The sequence below is a fragment of the Mauremys mutica genome, chromosome 6, assembly GCF_020497125.1.
Source record: "Mauremys mutica isolate MM-2020 ecotype Southern chromosome 6, ASM2049712v1, whole genome shotgun sequence".
Classification (NCBI taxonomy): Eukaryota; Metazoa; Chordata; order Testudines; family Geoemydidae; genus Mauremys; species Mauremys mutica.
Window position 1 is genome coordinate 13,910,934 of NC_059077.1, and position 25,770 is coordinate 13,936,703.

General features: G+C 45.2%; 1 protein-coding gene across 1 annotated transcript in view; it reads right to left on the bottom strand.

Moving 5' to 3' along the window:
• ZBTB7C (zinc finger and BTB domain containing 7C) overlaps positions 1-20,135 on the bottom strand; it is a 272,862-nt gene extending 252,727 nt beyond the window's left edge. The window contains exon 1 of the mRNA XM_045020359.1: positions 20,032-20,135. The gene's annotated coding sequence lies outside the window, so the exon portion shown is untranslated. The remainder of the gene's footprint in view (positions 1-20,031) is intronic.
• Between the last annotated feature and the right edge of the window lie 5,635 nt (positions 20,136-25,770).

Here is a 25,770-nt window from a genome sequence, read left to right on the forward strand (position 1 = left end):
CTGCCCATAACTGGAGACTGTTATGGGGTGAGCATCAGAGGGTTAATAGAAGTATAATTTCCTGATATTTCTACCAACAATTCCCCACCCCCACCTCGTCCCTTTTATCTGGTGTCCACGGGCAGGACAATGGGCAGCAAGAATGGAAAGTTACAGCAAATTTCCCCTTGAGTGCTATGCCAATTCTTGCCAAAAAACACAACAAAGGAAACTAGCTCAAGACTGGAAGGTTACTTTAACTTCCTCCTCTGCTTTTTTTTTTTTTTTTTAAGTTTGCTTTTGCCTTTGGGCCACAACTCCCAGGAACAAATCCTTCATCCAAACTGCCTGGTAATATCCAAGGAAAGCGTGGTCTTGATGTATGGTCTGGCTATCCTGGTAACATTCTGTAGTTGCCCATCGAACAGGGTGCACAAGGGAAGGAAGTAATACCGCAGTGATACCGCGTCATCCTCTGCACAAACTCTATGCATTATTTTTAAAAAACCAAACAAACCTCAGTTCAGCTTGGTTATGGGATGAAAATCATTAATGCAAACATTGCTTAAGGTTCCATCTAGTTTCACAGCAATGCATCCACTGGAAGTGGAGGTGATGTGATAAATAACATTATCATCATGCTAACTGATGTGGGCTTGGCCTTAGGAAATAAAGCTGCCCAATATCACCAGTTACGAGATAACATAATACCCACTTCCTCCAGGCTTTAGACACAGTAAATTTTTTGCACTGTTTTGGTTCTGAGGGGTTAAACTCCTTAGTTAGCAAAAATCATTATGTGCCCTTCTGAAGAAGCAGCTGGTAGCTAAGCCATTTCTGCTGTGCCCCAGTGACCAGATTTTCAGAAGAGCTCAGCTCCCTTTTAGGCACTGCTGTAAGTGGGCCAGATTGTGGAAAGAGCTCGAGATGTTGGGTGCACAGCTGTTTAGAAAACTGGGCAGAAGTGTTGCAAAGCTGCTGAGCACTTTGGGAAAATCTGGCTCCAACTGTGATTGCTAAACCCTTGAAAATCTAGCTCCAAAAGCCGAGTTTCCACTATTGCAAGCACAGTTTTGATCCTACAAATACTTGCATCCACAGTAAATTGTAAGTGCAAACGAAAGCATTTATGGGCTAGATCCTCAGCTGGTGTATATCAGCATAGCTCTGCTGAAGTTAATGGAGCTACACCAATTTACACCAGCTGAGGATCTGGCCCTATGTTTCACAACCTGAAATCAAGTAACTATGGCCACACTCCTGAGAGTGATCTTGGTGGGCCTTTGTGTAGGGACATGGAGTTGCCCAGGCAGATGAGATGGCAGGATTTGGGTCTAAATGCGTAAAATGCTGTAATTTGAAGCCACAATTACAACTGTGTGGATCTTACTAAAATAACAAAAGAATAGAGCATTCAAAGGCAGTGCCTTTGTCTGTGGCTCTTGCTCAAACTCCCGCCTAGATGAATAGAAGTTTTCCACAACCAGAGACTGTAGGATCAGGTACTTATAGTGAACAAGGGGGCTTTGAGGGAACTCCAGATAGAATGCAAGGGGGGCTTGAGCTGTTACTTGATTTTAAAGTTGAGCTGTTCATGAGGTTAGAAAACCTATAACAACCCCCCTCTCCAACCCTCTGTTTCCCTCAAACTGATATGACTGGAAGATCTACTGCAGAGATGTGGAGTTAGTTTTTCTTCCTTTTCTTTTGCTTTTGATCATGTGTCAAAATAGGTATTTTACTAGGGAAGACAGACATTTCCACCTGGGTCTCTCTCACCAAACAAAGCCAAAATAATTACATTTTCTTGGAGTAAAATTTTCTCAGATTGGGGCTCAAGCAGCACATTTCCCCATCTTTTATTATTATTTGCAATATTACCAGGGCTGTCAAGCAATTAAAAAAGTAATCATGATTAATCGCGCAATTAAAAATGAATTGCAATTAATCGCGCTGTTAAACAAATTAATCGCAATTAAAAAAATTATTAAAAAACAATAGAATACCATTTATTTTAAATATTTTTGGATATTTACTACATTTTCAAATATATTAATTTCAATTACAACACAGAATACATGTACCGTGCTCACTTTATATTTATTTTTTATTACAAATATTTGCGCTGTAAAAAACAACAAAAATATTTTTCAATTCACCTAATACAAGTACTGTTGTGCAATTTCTTTATCATGAAAGTTGAACTTACAAATGTAGAATTATGTACAAAAAAACTGCATTCAAAAATAAAATTATGTAAAACTTTGGAGCCTACAAATCCACTCAGTCCTATTTCTTGGTCAGCCAATCACTCAGACAAACAAGGTTGGTTACAATTTTCAGGAGATAATGCTGCCTGCTCCTTGTTTACAATATCACCTATAACTGAGAACAGGCATTCAGCATGGCAATGTTGTAGCTGGCACTGCCAAGATATTTACGTGCCAAATGCACTAAAGATTCATATATCCCTTCATGCTTCAACCACCATTCCAGAGGACATGCTTCTTTGCTAATGACGGGTTCTGCTTGATAACAATCCAAAGCAGTGCGGACTGACGCATGTTCATTTTCATCATCTGAGTCAGATGCCACCAGCAGAAGGTTGGTTTTCTTTTTGGTGGTTTGGATTCTGTAGTTTCCGCACCAGAGTGTTGCTCTTTTAAGACTTCTAAAAGCATGCTCCACACCTCATCCCTCTCAGATTTTGGATGACACTTCAGATTCTTAAACCTTGGGTTGACTGCTGTAGTTATTTTTAGAAATCTCGCATTGGTACCTTCTTTGCCTTTTGTCAAATCTGCTGTGAAAGTGTTCTTAAAACAAACATGTGCTGGGTCATCATCCGAGCCTGCTATAACATGAAATATATGCAGAATGTGAGTAAAACAGAGCAGGAGACATACAATTCTCCCCCCAAGAAGTACAGTCACAAATTTAATTGACGCATTATTTTTTTAATAAGCATTATTATCAGCATGGACGCGCGTTCTCTGGAATGGTGGCCAAAGCATGAAGGAGCGTACAAATGTTTAGCATATCTGGCATGTAAATACCTTACAACACCGGCTACAAAAGTGCCATGTGAATGCCTGTTCTCACTTTCAGGTGATATTGTAAATAAGAAGCAGGCAGCAGTATCTCCCACCAATGTAAACAAACTTGTTTGTCTTAGCAGTTGGCAGAATAAGAAGTAGGACTGAATGGACTTGTAGGCGCTAAAGTTTTACACTGTTTTGTTTTTGAGTGGAGTTATCTAACCAACACTTTCACTATAAAGAGACTGCACTTCCATATTTGTAGGAGGTGAAAAATATTATTTATTTTATCATTTTTACAGTGCATATGTTTGTAATCAAAAATAATAATATAAAGTGAGTACTGTGCACTTTGTATTCTGGGTCGTAATTGAAATCAATATTGAAAATGTAAAACAAATTCAAAAATATTTAATAAATTTCAATTGGTATTCTATTGTTATCAGTGTGATTAATCGACTTTTTTTTTTAATCGCAATTAATTTTTTTGAGTTAATCATGTGAGTTAACTGTGATTAATTGACAGCCCTAAATATTACTATAGCATACATCATTCCACAACTGAACACAAGGACCCATTGTGCTGGGCACTCTGCATACACATTGATACAGTCTCTGCCCCAAAGAGTTTACAATCTAAATAGACAAGACAGACAGAGGGTGTGAGAAAGGAAGCAAGATTATCCCCACTTTACAGATGAGGAATTACCACAAGAACATCCTTTTTCCACATGTAAACTCTTTGTTATTTTAGACTGCTTCAAGGGTGGATTTGAGTTTTGGGCTTTTTTTTTTTTTTGGTTTTGGTCTGTTCTGTTTTCTTATTATAAGAACCCTAGAAGAACTGGAGAGGCTTAATATAGTTGCTATTGAAAATCTGGAAGAGGATCTAGATGCTTCTTCATTAGATGAATTCTTTAAAGATTTTTATTTGCTAGATTATGCATAATCTGTGGGATAGAAATGAAGCAACTCTGTAGAGTATTGGATTTGCATATGATCTCTCTCCTCTGATGGCCTAAACGGTTTGTTGGCTTTGTTCTCAAGGAGACTGCATTCCTGATCATTTTTGCTCATGCTTTTTTATGATTTACACAGCACCCAAAATCTGGTCGCAGTTTTTTATATGATCTGATCCAAGGTCCACTGAAGTCAATGGCTTTTGGAACCACCCCATACACATGACCCCAAAGATCCTCCAATTGAAAGACATGACTCTAGAATCAACTGGACATGGAAGTGAAATCCTTTATACGCACACAATATGTGTTTGCAAGATTGAGTTATAATATGAGACAGAAAACATCAGAGTCAAAGTTAGTTGAATGATGGCAACAGTGGAAGAGAGGACCTGGGTAATACAAAGATAATGCAACTTCTAAACAAAGACTGTTAATATACTAACTTTATTAGGCATGGGCGTTTTTATTTTATTTTTTTCCTTTTTAAAAGCCTATGAAATTACATTAAAAAACTCCATTAATGCAATGTTATACACACATGCACTTATATATTATATTATACACACACAAATGCAAAAATCTGCAAATGCAATATTAAAATTGCATAGTAAACACAAAAGATCAACATTATCTTGGCTTTTTCTTTTTGTTAAATGTATAGCTTAATATATTGAAGTTATGTCATAAAATGTATTCCTTATAAAATACAGAAGATATGCAATTTGGTCAAGCTAATGTTGTTATTGGAACCTTAATTTTTTATATTTCTTTACTATTTTGTGATTTTAAATTTGCAACTTTAATATTGAATTTACAATATTTTGCACATACCTGTATGCTCTAGTGTAGGTGCATGTGTGTATAAATGTACATAACCGCATTTACAATATACATTATGATACATCAAATATAGGTTATGAATGTGTATCATTAACAGTGTGCATTTACATGCATGTTATGGACCCAAAATTTGAAATATGGTAGTAAAAAAAAAAACTCTAAAGAAATGAAGTATCAGAGGGGTAGCCGTGTTAGTCTGGATCTGTAAAAGCAGCAAAGAATCCTGTGGCACCTTATAGACTAACAGACGTTTTGGAGCATGAGCTTTCGTGGGTGAATTCCCACTTCGTCGGGTGCAAGACGGATACTCAGTTGCATCCGACGAAATGGGTATTCCCCCACGAAAGCTCATGCTCCAAAATGTCTGTTAGTCTATAAGGTGCCACAGGATTCTTTGCTGCTTTTAAAGAAATGAAGTTACTAGTTAATTTTCATTCCATGTTCATTCCTCATTTTAAGTTCCATCTCTCAGCTGCCTACTTTTTAGTACATTCAGCAAGAAGGATTTGCATGCCTGAAGTTTCATGTAAAAGAAGTTACAAGACAGCAGCAAAATCCATGACACTCATTTAAGTTCTGTTCACTAGTCATCACTGATCAAAGTCAATTCACATGAGAAAGATTAGCAGGATGTATGTAGTCCTTTGACTTTTGCGTTTATACAACTTAAAAATGCTTCCCCCCCTTTTTTGGGGGGGGCGGGGGGAGAAATCTGATAGCCAACTGAGGTCTCCTCTACCAAATTTCAGCCTGGACAGAAATTTTGCCATCAGGTTCCGAACATCTGAAAATAGAGATTTATAATGGAAATGCTGACAGATCTCAACGATAGCACTGCGGGCAGACAGCACTGCAGTAATAATGCCAGCTACAAATCCCTACTGAGCAACTTAAGTGACTATCATCAGTCATGTTTCTCTTCTCCTCTATTTCATTGACAATCAGCATGCTTAAAAGTGACAATGAATACCCAGAATGTTTTCTTTCATATCCTTCTTCATGTCACAGAGATTGACTTCTGGAAGCCAAGAGAGGAAATTTAATCCTTAAACTGTAAACAGTTGCAGACTTTCGTGTCTCAGGCCCTTTGGGACTCTAACCTCAAGCCCATTTATGGTCTACTTGAGGTCACTGTGTTCCTGCCCACCCTTTTTTATTTTTACTTTGGGGTTTTCATTTTAATCTTGTGTTTATCATAAAGCCAGCCCATGTAAAAAAAAAATACAATGAAAAACAAAAAACAGTCTTCTCTTTGCCTTCCCTTTTGATCAGGTTGCTGTATAAGAGTCCATTTACAGCTGTTTTAATCTTCTGTGTAAGAGCATGCAACTGGACCACATGGTCCCCATTAATACCATCAAGTCTGTCTCTTTCTTTATGAGACTGTTATAAACATTATGGGGAGAATAAGTACTTACTTGTGTGATTACTCAGTAGCTTGTATTTGAAAGCAGGACATAGTAATTTGGATTTATATAGCAAGAGATCCCAAACCACTCTATGAATTGTTTATGGAACAAGAATCCCTCCACCCAATATTCCTGCAGCTGCTTCTGGAGTGGCACCACCAGAAGCTAGTGTTTAACACCAGAAGTTATGCATTCACACATGGCCATATCCCCTCCCTCCACACCCAAGCACAACTGTAAAATAAAAATTAATACATTAGGCTAGACAATACTACAATCAAATAGCTACAAAAAAAGGAAATGCAAATTTGAGGGTGAAAAATTTCACACCCTATGCAATATAATTAATCCAACCCACATCCCAGTACACACACCATTAGAATTTTTCTGTCAACCTAACTACCACCACTCAGAGAGATGGATTTACTAGAGCGATGGAAGAACCCCCTTCCATCACTGTGTACGTGTCTACACTACAGCGATACAGCGGCCCAGCTGCAGTGCAGACGCTATAGTGTTTCTAGTGGAGACTTACCCCAAGTAAACTGGGCATTAAAACCAATTCCCCCTCCCTGTACATATGTTAGACCGGCTGCTAAGGGCTGTTGCAAATTGCATAGTTGTCCCTTTTACAAGAAGACAGATCAGACCTACTATAGAGACTGAAAGAGTTGTGACTGCCCCAGATTGCAGAAGATAAGCAGAGGTAAATCAGGTATGCACTATATGGGGAAAACCCAAGATCTACAGGAAGGGCTGATGGCACTTCAGAAGGCAGCACTTTGCCCTGTCAGTCAGTACCAAATGACAATATGCCACACTTTATATGGCAGCATGCCACTCAGGAGCCCAAAGACCCTGCAGGGATCACTATGCTGCAGAAGGTGAAAACTTTCAGATGATCTATAAAATCAATGTCATGCCCACCGGCAGACAATAAAGATCCTGTGACACTTATCTCAGGAGTTGGGTATTAGCAGTAGTAGCCTGGTCAAATTCCAATCTGCTTAATTACATGGGTTGAACTACATTCGTCCTACCATTTCAAGCAGATGCAGTGTTCTATACTCTAGGTCCTATGCTGTTGTGTTAGGTAGCAGCTGCCCTCCACTCCAGAGATGGCTACCTTTCAGTGCTGGCAGCAGCCTATGTGAACACTTTGGCATCATTTCTGATGAAAGCCCCTCTGTAAATGTAAGATCTTCAACCTATTGCTCTGTTGAATACTACTTCATTAATATTTATTTGTATTACAGTAGCTACTTGAGGTGCCAATCAAGATTGAGGCCACGTTGTGTTAGGCACCATCCCCACAAATAGTAAGAGACAGTCCCTGCTCTGAAGAGCTTGCAATGTAATTAGAGAAGACAGAAAAAGGAAGTATGATTATCTCTATTTTACAGATGGAGAATTGAGCCCAGAGAAAAGAGGGAGAGGGAGGGATAGCTGGGTGGTTTGAGCATTGGGCTGCTAAACCCAGGGTTGTGAGCTCAATCCTTGAGGGAGCCATTTAGGGAACTGGGGTAAAAATCTGTGTGGGGATTGGTCCTGCTTTGAGCAGGGGGTTGGACTAGATTGACCTTCTGAGATCCCTTCCAACCCTAATCTTCTATGATTCTATGTAGGAAGGCTATGGCACAGCCAGAAACTGAACCGAGAGCTCCTGAGTACCAGTCCAATACATTAACCATAAGACCGTCCTTCCACATGTGACTGGCATGGAGTCCATATTTCAAGTAGCGAGACTAGGGAGTCAGAATGCCCCAAAATCCTGCCATATTGAGATGCCTGTATTGCATCAACACATTAATCTATGTTATGAAAGCAACAGCATTACGATACAAGCATAAGTCCACCCCTCTGCAAGGTGCTCTGTGAACCCAGTCACTGAAAAAGAGACTCTCAAGCTATGTCCTCATTAGGATAATTGCTCTCTGCACACTAGAGAATCTCTTCCCAACATCCTGCATATTACCCACATTGGCCAAATCCCCTCCCCCACTCTTCCCCCAGTTTGGTTTTAGTCTGTGTGGATGGGCAGATCATACGTCTTCAGCCCATGCAGTACTCTGAATGTTAAAGAGTTAAACATTGATACGCGATTCTCCTACTTGAAGGTAAGAACAAGCAGCTGGTTCCCTCCATCTTTGGGCCTGGTCCTGCCAGGTGCTGAGCATCCTGCACTCCATTTGGCTTCCCTTATACAGTTTTTCTTTGACAAAAGCCTTAGGGCCCAATCCTGCTGCCTGGGAGTTTTCTCATCAACTTCAACAGGAGCAGTGCCCTAACTCCAAACCTCCCCCCGTCCGGCTGAGTTGCTCATTTCATCTTGCTCTTCGAAGCCTTCCTTTGTAACCCAGGTCCTTTGCAGCCACTCCCTCGGGATCCAGTAGAGGAAGCGGGCAGCCTTATGAGTAGGGTGACCAGATGTCCCAATTTTATAGGGACAGTCCTGTTTTTTTGGGGTCTTTTTCTTATATAGGCTCCTATCACCCCCCACCCATCCCGATTTTTCACATTTGTTGTCTGGTCACCCTACTTATGGGTAGGATATTTCCCCAAACACTATTTCCTACAAAAATGCAAATTTTTGTTCTGTAAGGCAAGAGCTCTTTGTTAAATAAACCTTGGGCATCTCCCTCGAAAAAGCGCAAGAGATAAACTAGGCTCTGATTAATTCGATGAGTTGAAACAAGTTAAAAGAACAGCTAGTGTTGTCTCTTAAAGTGTGTCACTAGAGGATAAAAAAAAAAAAAAGCAACCAAACCTCTTTTCTCCAGAGTGCAGTAAAATGAGAACTTCCAGAGCTTAAAATATATTTGATGGCACGCCCTTCCCTCTAAACACACCTGCCACTTTCGCCCCCCCCCCCTTTCTCTCCACATCCTCTCTGGACTTGCCAAGCTTCATTCACTACAGAACTGAAATATTTCCTTTTATATTCTAATACTTCCTGGATGGAGCCTCCCCGTTTTTATAGCCAGAGTCTATAAAAGTCTATCCAGGAGGGGGAGGGAAAAGGAAACCCCAGAGCTTTTCGAACACAATGAAAACTTATCTCGTTTGAAAAACAAACAAACAAACAAACAATGTACCTAAAATAACAGCTTACGAGAATCTTGCCTGGAGAAAATAGTATAAGCTTGGGGTTGTTCTTTGTCCGTGCTTATGGGAGAGGAGAACAGAAACTCCTCACTCAGGCCTGGTCTAAATTAAAGTATTACATCGGCATAGCAACGTCACGGTGGGGATGCAAAAAAATCCACATCCCTGAGCAGCACAGTTAAACCAAATTAAGTCCCATGTAGACTGCACTCTGTCGACAGAAGAATTCTTCCATCAAACTAGATACTGTACCACCTCTCGGCGAGGTGGATTTACTTACAGCGATGGGAGAAACCCGCCCCCTCTCCCCCCCGGTGTAGGCAGTATCCAGCCTGATGCTGTGCTGCTGTATCATTTTAAGTATAGACAAGCCCTAAGAGGGAAAGAGTGGTCTTGTGGTAAAAACACAGTCTGGGCTGTCATGTAGTCTGGGTTCCATTCCTACCTCTTCCACAGCCTCCCTGAATTGCCTGGGGCAAGTCACTTTGACTAAGATTTTCAAAAACATGAGCCAGAAGTTAGGCTCCTACATTCGTATTTTTGGCATCTAAACGTAAGTGGCCTGATTTTCCAAAGTACTCAGCACTCATCTGTTTACACTGATTTCAGTACTTTTGAAACTCAGGCCACTTGTATTTAGGTGCCTAAATATGGATTGAGGCACCAAGCGTTGAAAATCTTAGTGCCTGAGCCTAAGTGAGGTGTTGAGGATGCTGAGCACCTCACAGAATCAAGCCCTTTTAACACCATGGAACCCGAGTCTTCTCAATCTGTAAAATTGCTAGAATAGTGCCTGAAAGAGTTATGACAAAGCTTTACTAATGCAGTATTGCTAAACTCAAACATTCAAAAATCATGAAATTGGCTTAAAAAACCCCAACAAAATTTAATAGTATAGGTTAGGTTCTTTCCACCTTCTGTTTTTTATACCTTTGAGATACACTGGGATCACATTTTCAAGATTTTCTCTACAGCCATGAGGGCTACAAACTTTATTTTTTTAAATTAAAGCTGAAATTCTCATATTTCCATGACTTCAGGAGTTGGGGCCTCAAGAAAACCATCGAATGTTACAAGACTCAGGATAAATCAGGAGATCTGGCACCACTGCTAATGCTTGCAAAACACTTTGAGAGTCTCAGATAGGAAGCACTGTAGAAGTACAAAGCATTGAAATATGCCGTGTTGTCCAAAAGCATGCTGAATTCCCATTGCCTTCAGTGGGAGTGGCATGCATGGAAAGAATGCAGGCTAAGGCCTATTCTTTATTTTGTTAGGAGAGTTAGTATGATTTAATTTAAAACAAATCAATGAAAAAACAAACAATGCATTATATCAGCGTGTGGCAGGGCCTGCTCGCTCCTGCCTTTGCTCAAGTTCACAAACAGCTCAGTGACCTTTTTGCTGGTAAAACACCCCGTGCAGTTTATTTACAATATTGGTTTCCACCCCTCTTGTACATTATTTAGCCTTACGCCTACAGTCCTAGGGAGTCTTACAGCCTTACACCTACAGTCCTGGGGAGTCCTCCGCTCCTGAAGCAAGCAGGGAAGAGCAATTTCTCAATTTCCACCCTTCCCATTTCCTTCCTGTGCCTTTTGTATCATCCCCTAAATGTCTAATTAGCCTCTTTAGTTCTCCTCAGTTAGGCAGGGCTCTTCTTAATGAGGTCTGCTCTGGAGTAATTAATTCAAGCTGCAGTGACCAGAGTGCCGGTTCGGGTACTTTTGCCCAGCACTCTGTCACAGAATCACACGTGACAGCCAATAATCCTGTAACTTCCCAGTTCTAATGATTAGAGGGTTTTCCTCCTTTCCATTACCTGAAATTAACATAGGCTATTGCTCTTCATGTGTAAGGTCAGATACTTAGGGTACATCTACACTGCGAAAACAAAAACAGAAAAACCCAACCAAACCTGTGGGAGCGAATCTCAGAGCCTGGGTCTAGAGACTGAGGCTCACCCTATGTTGCTAAAAATAGGAGTGTAGAGATTCTCTCTCTGTCTAGAGCTCAGGATCTGAGACCCACCTTTCTTGCCAGGCTTCAGAGCCCATGTTCCAGCCTGAGCAGGAACAACTACACTGCTATTTTTAGCATGGCAGCACAAACCCTGTGAGCCCAAGTCTGCAGACCCAGGCTCTGAGACTCGCTGCTACGGGGGGAGGGGGGGGTGTTTTTTGCAGTGTAAACGTACCCTTAGGACGTGATCCAACATCTACCCAAGGCAACAGATATCCTTCCACTGATTTCAATGGGTCTTGGATCTGGCCCTTAAAAAGCTTCCTGAATACTTTTTAAAACCAATAACCATAATAGTTTGCATGTATGTAGCATGATATATCTGATCATCCCAAATATTTTGCTAAGACTAATTGAGGCTCACAGCACCCATGTGAGGTATGCTAGTAAGAAGAACTGTCCATTTTACTGCAATAAAGTATTAATTATTATTATTATTGTATTACCCTAGCACCTAGGAGCCCCAGTCACAGATCAGGATCCAGTTGTGCTAGGCACTGTACAAACACTGAATAAAACAATGATAGTAGGTACTTCTAGTTGAATATACCTGTTCTGTCACTAAACGTCTGTTCCAGTGAACCTCATCTAAATGATGGGTGATGGAGAATGGCAGCACTGCAAATGTGAGTACGGTCTGGCAGTAAACGAGGAAACACTAGACAACATTTTCAAACTTAGGTACTTAACTTTAGGCTTCTAAAGCCATGTGTAGGCACCTAAATATAAATGACCTGATCTTCAAAGGTGTGAGCACCCACGGTTCTCTCTGAGTCCCTTAGGAGCTGGGGGTACTTAGCACCTATGAAAAGAAAAGAAATCAGGCCACTTTCATGTAGAAGCCTGAATCTGGATTTAGGTGCCTAGCTGTAAGCACCCATGTTTGCAAATGTGGGCGTTGAACTTTTAAAAGTAGCTGAAAGTGATATTTATGTTCCTCGGCCTCGTTTCTAAAATCCTCAGTTTCACTTTGTCTTCAAAAGTGCCTTTGTCAGCAGATTTTGACCAAGAAATGTGAAATCTCTGGCTTATTCTGACTTGGGGTAAGAAACTTTGTTTCCAGCAAGCAACTGAAGAGTGGGCAGTAAACCCATCACAGGTGAGCAATAAGTCTTTGGAGAATTAATTCTGCCTTTTCCTTATAATAGGATAAGATTTCCATGACCACCTAAGGAAGTTAGATACCCAACTCCCATTCAAAGTCAATGGACTTGTGCATCTGACTCCTGTAGACACGAAAATCTCATCCTGATTTGTGTGTGTGTGTGTGTGTGTGTGTGTGTGTGTGTGTGTATGTGTATATATATGTATATATATATATATACACACACACACACACACACACACACACACAGATGCGATATTCAAATGTGATTTAGGTGCCCAACTCCCATTGTCCTGTGCTCCTTAGTCACTTAGGTACTTTCAAAAATCCCTTTCTGACCTCCCCCCATACTTATTGCAGGCCCAAGCCTGCAAACACACACATGCCTTTATTTACCAGAGTAAAGTTACTCACCCTGTGTAATCAGGTGCTATGGCTGTAGAAAAAACAGTCCTAAAAATGTGATGATAAAAAACTCTACACCTCCAGCATCTTTACTTTTATTTCTTCTTGTTTGTAAAAAGTGCAGTAACATTATTAGGAGATTTACCTACCACAGAGATAAGAGAGAGTCACTCTGATTAAGCCATCACCACATTTTTCATTAGTTTTCCAGACAGCCTGGCTTAGGCAAGCCCCATTCTTGCTTTATGCCTTTGCAATTTTCAGTAACAGAATGTGATTCAGATTCCAAGGTCAGAAGGAACCAGTGTGATCATCTAGTCTGACCTCCTGCATAACACAGGCCAGAGACCTCCCCCAAAACAATTCCTGATTGAACTAGAGCAAACCTTTTCCAATCTTGATTTTAAAATTGCCAGTGATGGAGAATCCATCACAGCCCTTGTTAAGTTGTTCCAGTGGTTAATTACCCTCATTGTTAAACACTTATGCCTTATTCCCAGTCTGGATGTATTGTATAATAATTACAGATTGTAGGGGCACGTGCCTATCGGCAGTGAAATAGTCCCCAGATTTTATACTGTGTGCATTCCTCCATTCTGAAAGGAGGAATTTCTCACACAGGGGCCAATCCTACAAGCCATAGCTTTGTGAAAAACACGCATTCCCCCAAACAGTCCCATTAACAGCAGTGGCAGAGCACTCCTATGAGTAAGGGTTACTCCCAGCAGTAAGCGAGGTTTGCACAATTGGGTCCACATTCTCCTTAAGCCACCTCTACTTTAAGCGGCACCAGGAGCCAAGCTGGTCTCCAGCTCACAAGTCACTGCATAATTAAGGCCACCTTTGCTCTACCTCATGTAGTTCTGCACGTGGCTCAGCCAGATCAGAGTTATCAGCCCACTGTGCTCACAGCCAGGTGCTAATGAAGTGACAGGAATTAACAGTCGGTCTGTAGAGATCGCAAACCGAGGCCCGAATCCTGAGAAGCACTGAGAACTCTCCCCTCCTGCCAACATCAGAGGGAGTTAAGGGTGCTGAATATGATCAGGTCCTAACATTGAACATCAGTTCCAAACAGCCCACAATTCCAAGGGGATAGCGTGGGAGCAGCTATCTTCACAGTAGCACCACTTTCCGACAGGATAACTAAGCAAACAGCACATCCACTATCCACTGGAAGGGGCAGCATTTCCCCCAGCTGCAAGTTAGGCCTGAAACCAGTGCTGCTATCCACGGAGGGAGAGCAAATCTCTCTTGCAGTTCCACCTGCTTTGAAAGAATGGCTGCATCAATCACCTCAAAGGCGGATTTTCTTGCTCCCGCTATGGAAGAGCAGGAAGGCATTTCAGGGTGGAGGTATTCCATACCCGCCCCCCAGCAGAAGAATAAGAGCCCTGAAAACAGTGGGGTGCAGGAGCCAGGTGGCAGGACACTGTGAAGCACTGACATAACTGTAGCAGTGAGAGTTAGGAACCCAACACACACTTTATACTGCTGGGGAAACTGAGGCAGTGAGCAGCAATGACTTGGCCAAGGCCACACAGAAGTTAATCTTCATGATTTCTAATCCCCACTCTGGCACCGACTAGCTATGTGACCCTCGGGACTCCAATCTCCCCACCTCAGAAATCATGAGACTTGAAAAAAAATACATTTTGGGCTCTTTTTATTTGTCTTCTGGCTTCTGAGCCTTTGGGGTGCACTCAGGTCACACTTGCAAGCTTTTCTGTGGCTAGACACTCTTTTTTTTTTTAAATTAAAAGCTGAGATTCTGATGTGCTCACTTGACTCCAGGAGTGGGGGCTTTAAATAAAAAAAATCAACTATATCACAAGACTCAATAAAATCACAACAGTTGGCAACACTGGACCTTGATAATCCCAGCTGAGAAGGGACACTAATATATACCTCTCAGGGAGTTGATTAACTAGTGAATGTGCAAGGTTTTGAACATGCAAAGCACTATATAAGTGCTAAGAATTATAACAGGTGCAGGCATAAATAGCTGAAACCTGCCATTTGGAAAAAATCACATCTGGGGAGATCCATCCAGCTAATCCATCTTTTTACTGAGCTACAGTACCACACCATAATGGCCAACCCTGAGGGATTCCCTTGAGGAAAATGCTACTGTTACTAAAATAGCAAGTTCATTCCTACCAGAAACTCTGTCTCTGCATGAGCAGCGAGAGACATAACAAATAATAGACCACTAAAGTCAACGTTCACCTATTTTCATTTTAAAACAATACATAGAACCATTCTCCACACTCTAGGGCCTTGGAAGAGGAAAGTAGAAAAGGGGACCTCGCAGACATTGATTCTCTTCTTTATGTTTTTCTTAAAGAATAGCCTTGTAAAGCTGCATTGACAGCTATGGAGCTGCTATGTGGAGGAGGGGGCATTGTCTGAGTGTTGCAGAGATGCGGAACACAAATCTGAGCTTAGACTGCCCTTTCGTGTTGATTAAAAAAGAAAGTTATGTTGCTAATAAAAGGCGATATTGTACCATCAATTTTTAAGCTTTAATGATTTCAGTGGGGAGTTTGACTTAAAAAGAAAAAATCAATGGCATAGTATGGCCTGCAATATTTAGATTTAAAAAAACCACACACATCTTAAGGCTTAATAATAAAGTCAAAGATAATGACTAATATTTCTCAGTATACAGCAGGTTAAAGTAAGGGGAATCGGGCGGGGGAGGGAGGGGAGCACAGCTGCCCCTCCTCTGCTAAAAACAGAGGGAGCTACATTAGGCTTGTGTAAGCAGTGCTTCCTCCCAGCTCCCCAACCCCTGTGACTGATGCCCTGAGAGCTCCCTCTCCTGTTCCAATCTACTTTAACCACTGCTTGTACATCCTGGTAATTGCTAACACTAACAGACCTGTCGAAGGCAAGGTCCCTCCGTCATCAGCACTGAAAACTGCCCACCAAGTTCCCCTCCCCTTTCCATGGTAGAGTAGAGCAATGCATTCGCAGCCCAGCAGGAGTCCACTCCAGTCTTTTCCCCTTCTCAGCCAACTCTTTCCACTTTTTAGTAATATTAGTGGTACTCAGGGCTGCCCAGAGGGGGGAGCAAGTGGAGCAATTTGCCCCAGGCCCCGGGCCCCACAGGGGCCCCCATGGGAGTTTTTTGGGGCCCCTGGAGCGGGGTCCTTCACTCGCTCTGGGGGCCCCGGAAAACTCTTGCGGGGCCCGGGCTCCCGGAGCATCTTCCGCGGCAATTCGGCGGCGGGGGGTCCTTACACCCCGGGACCCGCCGCCAAAGTGCCAGGTCTTCGGCGGCAGGGGCCCCCCACTGCCGAACACCCCAGGCCCCCTGAATCCTCTGGGCGGCCCTGGTAGTACTGGTATTTCAGTAGTGCCCAAAGATTCCATTCAGAGCCCCATGGTGCTAGGTGCTGTACATATACACAGTACCCAAGCTAAGGAGTGAAATCCTGGCCTCACTGAAGTCAGTAGTATCAAAGCTCCCATTGACTGCAGGGGAGCCAGGATTTCACCCACGGTCTCTGCCCTCCAAAATTTACCACGCAAGTCCACAATCCACCCATCAGATCTACGCAGGAGGGCTCTGATACACATGCTGAGCTCCACTGACCATTCCACACACATGGATCCAATTACAGGACAAGAGTCAACTAATAAGTTTGTATGCAGGTCCTGCCATTGAATGAGCCACAGCTGTATCCCCGCCCATTAGTTAATCTCGCACAGCCTGGTCCACGTTCCATTAGACATTATGGGTAAAGGTAGGTGTGGACGTTGGCTCAACAGAACCTCCCCTTCTTCCCCATGAGCTCCAGGGACCGTCCATTGTGGAAGATTCTCTGGAAACAAGGGGTCATTGGAGCCATGCAGAGCTGAGTGGAGCCACTGCACTTGTACATGCACAGAGCAGTAGCAGGCACTGGCTTGGCCTATGGGCTTGAAGGGGGAAAAGAATACAGTGCAGTCCAGCTGCTCCTCTACCCGTTTTTGCTCCAGCCAGTCCCCGCCTTACCCATTTCGCTGAAGCCCCACGAGCTCCCACAGACAAGGCTTACCCTTACCCAGGGGGGAATAGTCTGCAGCTTTCGCTCCCTCCCTCTCCCTCCCAACTGAGACCCATGGCTTCAGCCTCCCCTCCACTCCCACAACCCTGAAGGAAGCGTTTGGCCTGCAGTGAATTTGAAAAGCTAGTACACAAAAAAGGGTTCCCGTCCTGTTCCCATAAGGGTGACCAGATAGCAAGTGCAAAAAATCGGGACAGGGGGTGGGGGGTAATTTGCACCTCTATAAGAAAAAGCCCCAAATATCGGGACAGTCCCTATAAAATCAGGACATCTGGTCACCCTAGTTCCCATTAAAGTCAAAGGGAGTCCTGCAATGGGTTTCAATGGGAGGACTGGGCCCACTCCATTGTAAAGAGAGTTTGTGAAATTAGTGCTGAGAGGATGAGCAAAGGAGATGTGATAGATAATTCATGGCAGCAATCTGCTGCAGCAGAGATACCTCCCCATAAACACAAAATTGGAGGGCATAAAATAGGAAGACAGCGTCATTTACAAGTAGTAAAAGAACATGTTGTTAAGTCACAGGATGCTCTGTAGCAGGCTATATCAACTGATACAGACGTTACCATTCAGCGTTATATTTGCTTGAGTGTAAGAGCTATTAAATTAAGTCGTGTTACTGGCAGCTTTCGGCAGGGGTGTCGTCTCAATAAAGACAGCAAATTGGGCCATCAAGGGGAGGAGGAATCATAGATTTTAAAGCCATTATGATCATCTAGTCTGACCTCTTGTAGGAATCCCTGGGTGACATTCCAAAGCTTGTGTTATGCATCTAGCGGCTAGCCCATAAATTCTGGCTGAACTAGAGTGTATCTTTCCAAAAGACTTCCAGTCTTGATTTAAAGATTCCAAGACACAGAGAATACACCACATCCCTTGGCAACCCGTTCCAATGGTTAGTTATCTGCACTGTTAAAAATGTGCGCCTTCTACCTAGTCAGCTTCAATCTAGTCTTTAGCTTGCTTAGTTGCTGCCTGAATCTCAGGGAGAATACTCAAGAATACTGCAAGGTGTAACAAATTTCCAGCTAGCTGGGAGATAGACAACATAACTTAAGAGTTCTCTGCCTTCTCAGCTATCTGTGATTCAGGATCTGCAATGTAGGTTGTAAAGTAGCAGAGAATCTTCAGGAGAGAGTAATGCTTCCTAGTGTTGGATTATTATTATTCTTTTATCTTTTTATGCTGTTAGCTACAACACAAGATAAAGCCACGATAGCCCTGGGAAAGGGTAGCGCCATCTTTCTTCATCTGCAAGCTTCTAAACTATTGCAAAAAGGAATCCAGAAAGGTGTCCAAATCCTTGAATTTAACATCTGTGCCAACAATAAACAAATCCACAAGTCTGACACATTCCTTAATCCCTGCTGGAATACTGAAACAGCAAGACTTCTTTCTAAAGGGCTTTGCTTGGGAATAGGGTTTTGCACAATTACTAGTAGTCTAGGTGTCCCGTTCACCCCACTCCCCCGATACAGTGTTCTGTTCCAGGAGGTCTCAAGGCTGCTCTCATCACTGACCCAGCAGTCCTTAACCTCCATGTGCAATGACTGCAAGTTCAGGTGCAAACAAAACAAGAATTTACAGACTTCAATGGTCTCCTAAAATCCCCTAGGATTATTTCCATTTGATGTTTCTTTATCCCGTTTGATTATAGACAAGAGGGAAATGCAATTTCAGTTATATCTACTTACACAGGTCCCTCACCAGAATATCTTGAGTGCCTCAGAAATATTAATAGATTTATCCCTGCAGCATGCCCAAGAGGTAAGGAAATATTATTAAACCCATTTTCAGAGAAGAAACTGAGGCACAGAAAATGAAGCAAGTCCATGGTCACACAGGAAGAGCTGGGAGCTAAATCCAAGTCTCCTGAGTCACAATCAGTGCCTTAACCACAAGCCAGCCTTTCCCTCCTGGATACAAATTTAGTGGGAGACTGTTCCATTTGTTGTAAGTACAAAAGCACATTGCATTAGCAGAGTTTTGATGGATTTCTTTTAACCATTTACATCGTGTTATGGAGCAAGTCAGTGAAAGGATATACTTATATTTCCATTTAATTCCTAATTGTGGCGTGAACATTGTGGATGCTTAAAAGTACAGTAAGTCTTGGGGGTCAAATCTGTCTGAAAATTTAGATTTTTTAAAAAACAAGAATTTACAGAAGCTAAGAACACCAGAAATGCTTTCATTCTTTTTTAAAGACACCCTTATAAATAGGATTTAAATACACACACACTCCCTGCCCAATGTTTGTTACCAAAACATACAGCATTGCACTAGAATATAAGATCCTAAAAGTAAAGCTACTTACAAAATTAACATCCATTTAGATTTTAAAATTGACGGTGTTATTATCAACATAGGTAAGGCGCTTTGGGGTTTGGTTTTAGTATGTGATTTTTAAGCCAAGAGAGACTTGTTAAAGCCATTTCTTAGTTCTTTACTTTTTCTCCTTCATGTCACCAAACCACTCTACATCTTTTGCCCATCTAGAAGTCTGCACTAAAAACAATTAAGAATAAAATTCTAACTGCTGCTGTAAAATGTAATAAGTTGGCAATTCTTACAGCCTGTTGGGTGCCTTAGATCCCAGTGACGTGCTGAAAGCTTTGTCCTCTCACTACTTCAGCACTAGCACCCCTCATCCCCACCTTTCCACTAGCCATCGCAAGGAGCTGCTGTTACACTGCCCAGCTGCAGGCAGCTCCATGGCTCCGGCACGGCCTCTGTAAATAAATAAACTCCATAAGGGCAGGACAGGAAATCGCCTACAAATGCCAGGCAGACTTATGGAAACTATGGTTTCCACGCAAACTACAGCAAAACTTCCCAAGGAAACCACCTGTCTGATCGCTCTGCGAATGGCTTCCCCCCACCACCTCCCTGCATCTCCCCGGCAGACACAACCCTCCCCTGCTTGCAGCTGCAAGATCCTGCCTCCCAGCCATCTCGCCCACTAATGCCAGCCCGGAGCCCTCCCCCGGGACCTGACAGAGCCCTCCTCCCGCAAGCATGGCAGCATCCCTCTGGCGGGCACCAGAGCCGGACCCGAGGGTGGGACAGGTGGCTCGGGGAACGCGTGCGGAGCGCAGCCGGGACACAAACCTGGGTGCTGGATGAAGGCGCCTCCGCCCGCTGCCCAGCTGCGGGCGCAGCGCCCCCGCCTCACTTGGCGCACAGCTGCCGCGGCTGTCAGTGTCTCCTGGAGGCGGCACCGGCTCAGCTGTCAGCGTCTCCCCGCCGCGCAGCCGGCACCAGCTGCGGCTCTGGCCGGGCTGGCAGCAGCTGCCGCTGCCGCTGCTGCACCGCGGGGCTCGAGCCCTGCCGCGCTCGCTCCGCTGGCGGCTGGCAGCGTCTCCCGGAGGTGGTGGCTGCCCAGGGCTGTGGGACTGGAATGTGCAAAGGGCCCGGATGTCTGTAGCCTGCTCCCTCCCCTCCCCTCTTCCTCCCCCCCGTTCACACATGCACTCGGCGTGTCGCCTCGGCACACTCTTCCCTCTATGGCTTGAGACGCGAACTGTGGCAGGGAGAGACGGGGCAGGGGGCGCGGCGCGCCGTCCACCCCTTGCCACACCCTCCCTTCCCGGCCCAGCTCATGTGCCTGCCCTGCCCCCCACCCCCAGGCTTGCCGGAGCGGGGCACACCCCGGGGAGGGAGGAGGGGGGTGCAGCGTTGCCTACCTAGGGCATGTCCATGCCCACGGGGTTAGGGGTGCTGCTGGCTGGGGGCTCTGCCGGGTCGCACTCCCGGCAGCTGGGGGGGGGGGCTCCCTCCCCGCGGAGAAGGCAGCAGTTTGCCCGGCGCTGCCTTTTGGGTTTGGGGGGAACATGGGCCAGCAGCCCGCGCGAGCCCCGCGCTCAAGGTAGCCAACAACCAGCCGAGCCCAGGGGAGCCCCTGAGCGCCCACAGGTTTCCCTGCGGCTGGGTGGGTGGGAACAAGGGAATCTCCCGAACCGCTGCGTAGAAAGGAGGGTCCCTTTGAGTCACTGCACGCCAGGGGTTCCCTTAATTCTTGGCACGGCGGGAGGAACTCCCCGGGAGGCGCGGCTCGCAGGGCTTCCCTTAGTCAGTGCATGCGCGGGGGGGGGTGCATTGCTGGGGGGTGGGGGGCTCTCCCAGGTCTCTGCACCGCTAATTGCTAACAGCGAGGGGCGGGGGAAGTCCCCCCTGGTTCATGGCAGGCAGCGGGATCCCTGGCTGCGCCGATTCAGGCTTTCCGCTGCCCCCGGCCCGCCTGCAAAGGCCGCGGGAGACCTGGCCTCGGACGCGCTGCCCGCCGGGGCCAGCCCAGCCTGCCACGTGGGAGCAGGGCGGGCCGGTCAAGCCACATCCCCCCCGATACCCAGCCGGACTTGACAGCTCCACGCCACCAAAGAACCCCAGGCCGACTGACGCGGGAAGGAGCCAATCAGGGGCCGAGGGCGCGGGTCGAGCGTGGGAGAAAGCGAAGGCGGAGCCCTGAGGAATGAGCGGCGGGGGGCTCCCGGTGGGGCCAGCGCGGGAGCCGGTGCTAGGGGCCGCTTCTCTCCCCGTCCGCTGCAAATCAGCCCCTCACCTCCCCCTTGCAGCCGGGGCGGCCTGAGCTGCCCCAGCCCAGGAGGGCCGCCCTGGGGGCCACACGCTTCAGGCTGGAGCCTTCGCTTCGAGCACAAGCTCCTCGTCCTCCCGACCGTCACAGCTTAGCCTCGCCTTGCTGCTGCGCCAAGGCTGACTCCCGCCTTCCCTCTGCCAGCCGGGCTTGCCTGCTTCCCCCGCGGTGAGCCCCTTGGTGCTTTTGCCTGCGCTGCCCCGTATGCCGGGGGGGGGGACTCCCGCTCCAGAATCTGTAAAGCCACCGCGTTACTCTGCTTCAAATCCCTTTGCCACCGTGCACAGGAAGTGGGTCTCTGGTACTGGATGTGCAGGTGGTAAAGTTGTGGTTGGCTGTAACTCACTAGCTAACACTTGTATATGTAAGTTGTTTGTGCAAGAACATCCTATTCGTTCTCTTCTCCTGGCCACTCCCTCCCCTCCCACTTGTTTTTCTCATCCTCCTGTTGTCTTTTCTTTCAGCCTGTTAAGTTCTTTGAGGCCGGGATGGTCGTTTACTCTGTTTGTACAGCGCCTAGCACAATGAGGCTCTGACTTGCTTGTGACTTCCAGGGGTTACTGCAATGTAAGTGTTAAATAATAAGAATGTAAACCCTGCAATCTTCATTCCAGAAGTGCTCAAGTAAAAGCTAGTGGGAGTTTTGCCTGAGCACAGCGTGGCGGCAGGAGACTGTGCCAGAAGTAAGCTCACTGAACAGAGGGCAAGGAAGGGAGGCGGCGAGAATAGAAGTGGATACATAAAGAAAAGTTGAGAGGAACGGGCCCAGGAATTAAAATTATATTCATGCAGCCATGTTGAGAGGGATGCCGCCAGTCCTGGGGGCAGACTTACCCCTCATACTCAACAATGGCAGCGCCTAAGGCAGGGATGGGTTAAGGTGGCAATACATGGCTGTGTTTTGGTTTAGGCATCTAGACACATTGGACTGGAAGGGGCCTTCTGGGTCACCGCGTTCAGTTCCCTGCTATTGTTGGCAACCTTCATGTAATCCCGATTCCCACACATAAACTTATCAAGCTGTCTCTTAAAACTCCTTAGCTTGTTTACCCCCATGCCTCCTAAGGGAAGGCTGTTCCAGAAGGTATGCCCCCCCCAATCAGCAGGGGCACAGAACTCCTCTGGGGCCAGGACAGGGGGAGCGAGCTCCTCCAGCCCCAGGGCTGCGGGGAGGGGGAGATGACAGTTCCTCCAGCTGCTGGGGCTGTGTGGGGAGGGAGGGAGAGGCAGCCTACTAGAAACCTACTAATTTCCAGCCTGAATTTCTTCATGGCCAGTTTATACCCATTTGTCCTTGTGTCAGTATTGTTCTTTAGTGTAAATCACTCTCTCCCCTCCCGACCCCAGGTCATCCCCCAATATATTTGATCATATGATCACCTCCTGCCCAGTTAAACGGCAGACTGACAATTTCTGTCAGGGTTTCCTGGGTCTCTTGGTCAAACTGCTGCAAACACAGACAAAAACAGCTTCAGCCCATTTCCATTCCCAGTACAACCAACTCTGCTGATTTTCACAGTGGCTAATGAGCTGTGCAGAGTTTACTTTGGAAATCGCCCTCCCTCTAGAGTAAACCTGAAGGATGGACAAACTGCTCTGTTGAGCAGTTCCTGTAAAGAAACTGTCATACATGGAGAAGATGAAATACCCCAGGTCCCTGCTGTCAGAGGGAATCACTGCTCTATAGTTTCATCACCTCTGTGAGACGGTGACCCTCAGGGATGCTCCTCAGCTCTATGCGTGTAGATCCAGATATGCAAAGTGGTGGAGCAGGGAAATAGACATTATCCAGGGCATTATCCCCTGCTGACCATATGGATTTTTTATGGGAAATTTCATTGGGAGTTAGAGATGTTTGAACAGCATGAATTCCCACTGAGTTTCTTTTGCAACAGCTGCTGCTGCTTTCTGGTGTGTGGATGCTACCTGGTACGGGGATTCTTGATTGTGCTTACAAAGGAGCTGTGGGGAGCTAGAATAGCTACATAGAGGAAAAAGACCCTCCATGGGAGTGGGATGTGTCCTTTTCCATGGATCTTAAGATCAGGAGGCTACACTCCCTGCATCCTCTGCAGATGCTAATGCCACAATGAGGTAACTCTTGCAGAATTTCCTGGTCTGCTCTTCAACCTCCTGCAGGTACATCAAGAGAGAGTAAGATTTGGCTCTCAGAAAGTAGATAAATAACTAAAATAAATCCTATTTATTCTTTAAAATGAGAAGGGTGATAAGTCTCCACAGCTCCTCCCCTTGTTGAATCAGGTTAGTTCAAGTACTCATTTGTCTCTGCTGCAAAAGGAAGAAAAAGTGAGCATCTGACAGCAGTTTGTGTATTTTTCATGTGACGTTTATCCAAATCACAATCAGAAAGTAACCTACATTGTGCTTCATCTGGTAACCCTGAATGTCATCGGTTTCTTCCCTTCTACTCTCTTCCCCTCCCGTCCCCCAGCTTTCAGAGAACAGTAAGCATATGATGAGTCATACCAGAGTGCTCCAAACTTTAACATTAAGCAGTTGCCGCATACTCCATCCTTCACGTCAGTAATTTGTTTTTGGTTTTTTTTATTCACACCTAAATCTAAATCCAGGACATTTCCAGGATATCTTCTAACACTGTTGGGCCAGGAAACAAACTCCCCTGGTATTTTACAAGGACATTTAGTATCAAGCCACTGGTTTTTTGGTATGTTGTTCTCAAATGTATCTTTTGTGTGTGAACAGCACCTGCCACAATAGGGCCCTGATTGTGTTTTGGTGCTACTTCAGTACTGATAACCTTGCTAATCTAATTATCCAAACTAGGGTTTTGATCCTGAATGCTTTATCTAGACAAAACTCCCATTGATTTAAACAGAAATCTTCCATAACTAAGTGTAGGATTGGACCCTAGGACTGCAACATGGGGGTTCCCATTAGAAAGAACTGGAGCGCCAAATCCTGAGCCTTCTCTGCTGACGCAGAAGAGTGCTTCCACTGCGGAAAGTTGGGGCAGGCTTTGTGGACATCACCCAGGATCCACAAAGCCTGTGTGTCATGAAGATCTGTTCTGCCTTTGCCCCCCGTGCCTCAAGGGTTTGGAGGCAGGGCTAGTGGATCAGCAGCTGTGAGGATTTACCAGCCAATTTCCCCTATGGAGAGGGAGTGCACCAGCTACAGAAGCTGGAGTACTAGTTGTAGTGTTGCTCCCCTGCAGCCTTCCTGGGGAGATTTCCTTCCGGCCCTCATGGAGAAGTCTAGCTAACAGCCCAGCACTTAGCCTGCTCACTAGTTACCACATTGGGCCCTGATTATTTTCAAAATAACAAGCCGATGTAAAACACACTCCTGTGATTGAGAGACAGAATGTGCTGCTGCTCCCTGACCTCAGGATACATGTCCTGCCTCCTAAACCCATCAGTAGCCAGCCTATTGTCTCCATCAGCATTCTAGAGTCTTAGAGAGCACAAGCCGTACCAGACATGCTAACTAACCGGTGCACACCTTCACCTAGTGACCACGTGGTAGGCACAAAGGATAATACACTGCTAGGGAGGCAGTCATAGGCAAAGCACATTGATAGGGGTAGAAAGTGTCTCTGAAGAGAGAAAATCATGCAACAACAAAACTCCACCAGGGACAGGAAAATGATCCCAACCCTCCCTTCAGTTTGATGGAATTTTAACAAGGGGCTCATAGGAAATCCCCAAAGTCCGTGCCAGAGCATCCTTGCCTTTGTAGTTTGTATCACCAAACATAGCTCAAGCCCAGGGACAGGGTTTTCAAAACACTGCTTTGAGTTTCTTTTTTGACTCTGTTCTTACTCAGCAAACATGAGGCTTATCATATCCCCTAGGTCCATGCACAGAGGGGGCCTTCCTTCTCATGCCTCCACACAGAACGGGAGGCCACTGGCCTCTGCAGCACTGCTCCCCTGTGCCTCCAGCCCCTACGGAGGGCACCTTGCAGATCCAAGGTTCAATGTGTATGGGGATGGGCAGTGAGTAGGCTGGAAGGAAGGGAGGCCCATCTTCCCCTTGCCAATCCAGTTATTTTCCCCATGGAAAACGGTCTGCAGTCTCTATTGGTACTGAGTACTGGGCTAGCTGGGAAAGCACTAACAATGCAGCTCCAAAGTGAGATAATTCTCTATTCTAAGCAGTCCAAATGTCTCTCTTGGGTGGATCCACTTGTGAATTTTTTTCTCCTGGCCAGAGATGGGGCTGAATCAAAGCCTAGATCTCATACTTGAGAGATGGACTGACGGATAAATAGCT